Source organism: Pseudonaja textilis, chromosome 2, assembly GCF_049901715.1.
Source record: "Pseudonaja textilis isolate UNSWEBS1 chromosome 2, rPseTex1.2, whole genome shotgun sequence".
In the NCBI taxonomy this organism is placed as follows: Eukaryota; Metazoa; Chordata; class Lepidosauria; order Squamata; family Elapidae; genus Pseudonaja; species Pseudonaja textilis.
In genome coordinates, this window is record NC_141991.1 from 171,675,568 (window position 1) to 171,682,037 (window position 6,470).

The 6,470-nt window shown below is 41.7% G+C and overlaps 1 pseudogene; it reads right to left on the reverse strand.

The window, feature by feature from the left end:
• Window positions 1-287: 287 nt before the first annotated feature.
• Window positions 288-361, reverse strand: LOC113448041 (small nucleolar RNA U3; annotated as a pseudogene).
• Window positions 362-6,470: the final 6,109 nt, after the last annotated feature.

The following is a 6,470-nucleotide window of genomic DNA, read 5'->3' on the forward strand; positions in this document are numbered from 1 at the left end:
AAATCTTTGGTTGCCCTGTTGGAAAGTTTGCCCGTCTATTTATAGATCCACCCTGGATTTAGATCAAGAATCTTCCCCCAGCCCCCTTAAGTTGCAATTCAAGTAAAAAATCAAAGACATAACAACATCTTGTAACTTTTTTCCCCTTGAAGTTGAAAACTGCAGTTGGAGGTCTCTTTTCTTGATGATATGGCCAGAATTACCCAGCATGATTTGCATTATCCAATTCTCCTTGAAAAAGGAGAATTGTTTTGATCATTTACTTCCTTTTTCTGTGTTGCATAGGGACGTTCAGCCAATCACTTTCAAGTGCATTTTTCTAGTTGGATACTACAGAAATGATTCCTGAAAGTATAGCCAAGGCTCTCGACTGCATTGTCAAGACAGCAATCACTTAATGGCACTGAGGTTGCAAACCTCTGCTTTAATAGACGGATCTGAAAATTGTAGAGAACTGAGGCCAATTGAATGGCCAGCTTCCTTATGTGCTAATCTAGTCCTACCTTTCCTGAAACATCCAAAACTAACTGCTAAGTGAGTTGGCAAAAGATGGGGCATCTTTTGAATCAGAAAAACCTTCAGACATAGCAATGAGGATATACTAGCCAACCCAGTGTTCAGAATAAAACACGGAGTTATGGATCCCCAGATATGTCATGAACAGGATTTCTTGAAATATGCACAGTAATATTTCAGGGCAAGATTTCCAAAGGAGATGGATTTCTAATGGAGGTAAGATGCACAGCTCATCTTATTACATATTATACAGACCAACCTTTTCACCATTGCTACAATCTGTTTTCATATTTCTCCTTGTTTTCAAACAACATGTGAATGCAAGATTTCTGTCCCTTCCTTATTGGTACTTCATTACTATGTCACAGGAGACTATAGGAATGCCTACAATATGAAGGAGGAATCTGGTCTCATTCTCTCCTGCCCCTCTCTTCCTCTTCCTCTTCCTCTTTTTCTATTTGTTTATGGCTACCAAATGAAAGATTGCATACATTTGTCCTTTGTGGCAGAAGGCGGAATTGCTAAAATGAATGGGTAAAAATTGCCTAGAAGATTATTATGATTAAGCATTTGAGGAAAAATTAAGAGAAACTGCTCAAGGACTATATATTTAATAGTGAATGGACTATCTAGGGCTATAGTTTCTTCAATGGAGAAATTGAAATAAAGTCTACACAATCATTTGGGAAGGGAAGGATGCTAAGTTTCTTGCTGATTGGAATTCCTGCACTGAGCAATGGCTCTCATGCTGGTTAAAGAAGATGATTTCTTTAAAAGAAGTTTAAATTGTTATATCCTTACAGTGATTTGCTAATTATTTGTCTTTGTCTAGAGTGATTCGCTCCCTCACCTTGACAACAATTGGGAGGGGAGTAGTTGCAATGTCAGGGTGGGAATGGAATGCCAAGACTCCATCTGCAGATCGCGAGAGCCTGTTGCCAGCCTCAAAGTCACACTGTACAGGTGTTTGAGTGATCCAGACTGTTCCTGTAGCAAAAAAAAGCGGATGTAATTGGACAATGCAATGGACTGAGGGGGATGGCCAAAGAGGAAAACTAAGTTAAACTACGTTGGCTTGTGTGTGGGAAATCCAGAGCTGGTTTCGCTTCTTCTATGCCAATCTAACGTATTCAATAAAGTTCTATTTTTAGGAAGCACAATGTCCCAGGAATTCTTTTTGGATTTGCTAGCTAATATAACTATTCTCTGCACAACACATTCAGCTTAGAGTCCACGATAATTGTGCCAACTAGCATCTTTACTAGCCTTATATTGCCCCATGCCATTGATCTAGTGGGGCTTCTGTAGTTCTTCTACAGCCGAGTCAATTATTATTATTTATTTATTTTCTGCTATGGTATAAGATGACATGCAGCTTTAAAAACTGAGGAGCAGAATGGTAGTTTCTCATTAAGGGGAAGCCTTAACTTACTGAACCCTTGATCTTAACCCACTTTCTGCTGAAGTAAAAGAACCACAGTGCTTCCTCAGCCTTTCATCAGCTTCATATAAACAACCTAAGGAGAAATTAAGGTGCCATGATAGCCTTTTATCTAACTCAAACCGAGCAAAGTAGGCAATTTGTTTTCCTTGGCACAGATGGTAAAGACAAGGACAAGGACAGGTGGTAGGGCACTTCCTGGATTTGTTTGTGTGTGTCTCTCTCTGTGTGTGTGTTTCCCAATGAGTTACCTGGAAAGCACTGTAGGTGGCAGGGAAGTCAATAATGAGGACACTCAGAGACCTTCCTCGGAGTTTGCATGGTATAACAATTGCGGGAATTAGCTATGGGTAGTTTAGAGAAAGGAAAGACTAGGGGTGACATGATAGAAGTGTTCCAATATTTGAGGGGCTGCCACAAACAAAGCGGGATGTCAATCTATTTTCTAAAGCACCAGAAGGCAAGACAAGAAACAATGGATGGAAACTAATCAAGGAGCAAAACAACCTCTAATGTCAACATGCCAGAAAAATCCAGGTTCAACTAAAAACTCAGAGATAGGCATTTTCTCAAAAGTTCCTTTTATTAGAGTAGGTATACGGCAGTGGTGGGATTCAAATTTTTTTCTACTCTGTGGGCATGGCTTGGTGGGCATGGCAGGAGAAGGTGTTCTGACCCAAACCCTTTTCTAATAAAACAAACATGAACCAAAGGGAACAGAAATCTTTTAATGAGTCTTACGAATCCCCAGTTAAAAGGTTGCTGCAAACTAATTAACTTTGATAAACAAAAGCATCGCCAAAACTGTGCAAGGCTGCCAAGAATCACAGATAAGAAATATTTCACAACCCAAGAGTCTTCAAATACCAACTTAAGATAGTGCAATGTCCACAAGGCTGAGTTTCAAAACATTTTTGATTCCTACAAAGAATGTCCGATTCACAACTGCCTTTTATCTTCTTGAAGGAGGGGACATTACCTTGAAGCCTTACTCCTGAGTTGCCTATGCTGCTGCAGCTGCTCTTTCCTGCGAGCAGTCCTGCATGCATGCGACTTGGCACAGGCTCCTCGGGAACCTTCTCATCACTGCTGTCAGCCCCCACAATCTCTGAAGGCAGAAGTCCACTCCCTAATGGTCCTGGCCCCTCATCTGAGTCCTCACTCTCCCCAGCTGTCCGCACCTGCTGCGGGCTAACCACAACAGAAAGATACTGTAAAATCTCCAGTCAGAGGTGGTATTTGCCGGTTCTCCAAACTACTCAAAATTTCTGCTACCAATTCTCCAGAACTGGTCAGAACCTGCTGAATACCACCTCTGGTATACTGGCACATCTGGGGAAAACCTGAATCTGAGAATTCTGGGTTTTCCCTCAGTAATTCAAAAAGACAAACCAAAACCCTCCACCCATCAGCCCAATCACATTCTGTCCCAACCTGAGACATCCCTTCAACTAGGCCTCTTCCAGGTGCAGGAACAACATGACCTTGACTGACAGAAAGAATGCTATTATGTCTAATTACACACGTTCTACTAAATCCCCTATCCCTAATTCCCAAGCTCAAGAATGCGGCAGCGCAGAAGCTTCTGGTTCTAATATAGCTTCCAAAGCCAACACTCTAACTAAAGAGAAATTTTCTAACAGTAAGAATAATTAACCAGTGGAATGACTTACCTTCAGAAGTTGTGGGTGCTCCATCACTGGAGGATTTTAAGATGACACTGGACAGCCACTTGTCTGGAACGGTATAGGGTCTCCTGCTTGAGCAAAAGGTTGGACTAGAAGATCTCCAAGTTCCCTTTCCTGTTGTTCTGTGTTCTGTAACCTGTGGCCGCATGAAAGTATTCAGATTTTTATGTATGTCTGAGGATAAAAAGGTAAAGGTTCCCCTTGCACATACGTGTTCTGACCAAGGCTTCCTGAGACCATAATTAAGCACATGCTTAGTCCAAACAACTCTTGTTTTATTTCAATGCTGGGAATTATTTTCATTCTCAACCCGTAATGAGTCCCAAACAGTCCCTCGAGATAAGCACCCACCTTTATCTCCTTTGAATTGCTGCCAACAATTAAAGGGCCAAATGTACTGTAAAAAAACCAACCAAAGGGAAAATCCACACAGACTTTCAAGGTTTAATCCGAACAGAACAAACGACTTTGTTTTCTGCAAAGTTTTCTCTACCTTTGCACTTCCTTTATACCTTAGGGGAGGGGCAATTACTTCCAAGACTTACTCCCAAGTTGCCCCTTTTGTCTTAGCTGCTCTTGCCTTCTAGCAGCTCTGCGCACACATGCACTAGGAACAGGCTCCCCTTGTTCCTCAGCCTCGCTGCTGCCAGACTCTGGAGGCTCCAGTCAGCACACTACTCCCAGATGGTCCTGGCCCCATCTCTGCATTGGACGCAGAACTCTCATCCGAGTCCTCCCCAGACTCCTGGACTGGTCCCCGTTCTTCCCCACTGTCCAATTCCACTGCCGTTTGCACAGGCTGCTGGCAAACCACAATACATGCTAGTCATTTCCGGCTCTAGGAGGCAGTGCTCATCTCCGTTACAAAGCCGAAGATCCAGTGCTGTCCAAATACATCTCCGTGGTCCTGTGGCCGGCATGACTAAATGCCAAAGGCACACAGAATGCTGTTACCTTCCCACCAAAGTGGTCCCTATTTTTCTGCTTGCATTTTTACATTCTTTCTAACTGCTAGCTTGGCAGAAGCTGGGACAAGTAATGGGAACTCACTCTGTTACGCGGTGCTAAGGATTCGAACCACTGAACTGCCAACCTTTCTAATTGACCAGCTTAGCATTTTAGCCACTGAGACAGAGTCTAATTTGACTATGCTAACTATTACTAAGATTTATTCTTCATGGAATTTAACATATACCCTACTTTTCAACACACACTCCTTCTTCCCTCTCCAGGAATAATTATCCATTCATTTGGGAGTACTCCATTTCCACTGAGGCCCTTAAACAGGTTCTGATTTCATTATAGGACTCAAAGATGACACCTGTCACACACTAGGTGTTCTCCTTGCACAGTCCTTTTTCAAGGTGTTATAAATCTGTTTGAATATATATTGGCAATTTCATATCCTTCTACAAGTTCTCAGTAACTAGAGACTTTCCAAGGAGCTGTTCAAATGTAGGTTACAGAACTGTGATCACACCACTGGTTGTTAGAATTGTTCTGCTTCCTGAATTGCATAAGATGCAGTGTAAGGTGTACCATAATAGATGCATCCCCCGGGGAGATGCTTCATAATTCCCAGCAAAACCTGATTCCTGTGGAGACAGTGAATGAAAGTTTGAAGAGGCTAGGACTCAATCCAACTCTTATTTCCTTCTTAAGCTTTGTGTTCCTAAAATTAATGTGGTATACGCATGCATTTGCAAGAATTGTCTAACCTAGTGAGAGAGAGGATGGCTTGGACAACTGTCATCCATTGTTACCAGGAATCGTTATAACTCAATAGAGAACTGTAACAAAGCATGTCTTAAATTGTTGGCCCATAAGGAGCTCAGTTGCTGGGCTGGGTCCTGTTAGGACATTGCGTCAGATGCTGAGCCAAGAGGAATTAAGAGTTGCTGTTGGCCATTCTTCTACAACAATTCTTTTCAGCATCTCTTTGTACTATATGTTTGCTTGCCCACTTGTCTGAATTTCCGCAGCAAAAGGCAATGCAGCCAATGAAATGCCCAGAAATGAATACTCTTTTATTCTCAGATATAATATTTTCTGTTACTCTCTATGTGAATGACAACCAACCAACTAGAGAGGGCAAAGGATGAGAGGCTGATATTGTGAGTGCTAGACAGTGCACTGCATAATGAAGACTTCAAGCAATTAGAAAATGCCAATATGCAAAAAAAGAAAAAAAACCCTATTAGAAACACACAACAAAATTTTAAAAAAATCCTCTAAAATAACTTTGAAATTGAAGTTATTGATTAACAGCTCACTCGATATCACACTAACCCACCGTTCTTTCTGTGTCATTTTCCACACCGTGCCACCAGACACAACTCTTACATTATTTGAGTCTGACACATGTAATGTTGCCATGATCTGATGATTAGGAAATTACAACCCTATTTCCTCAAAGCAGACAACTCTGTGGGCAGACAGTTCTTGTTGCTGTGACAAATAAAGCCCAAACTTTTATCACCAGTTTATTGATTACTCTCTCAGTCCCCGCTTTGGACACATGCTAAATCGGGGCCTTTTGTGGTCAATTTAGCTATTGGAATGGAATGTAGAGCAGGATGCAGGCTCTAATGTGGATTGAAGCATGAGAACAATCTAGCATCTGAAATGGTAATTGATTCAGTATATCAGCCCTGGCAGTGATTTGGCAGGGTTTGTTACAAATTGCATAGAAATAGGTTTGGAACTGGGTGTTGCAATGCTACACTTGGGGAGATAAAATGAGGAGAGTTGAATTTCCCTTCAACTTCAAAAAGGAGTCTATGATCTATTTGTATTTACAAAGCACACCCATGTGGTGGCTGTAA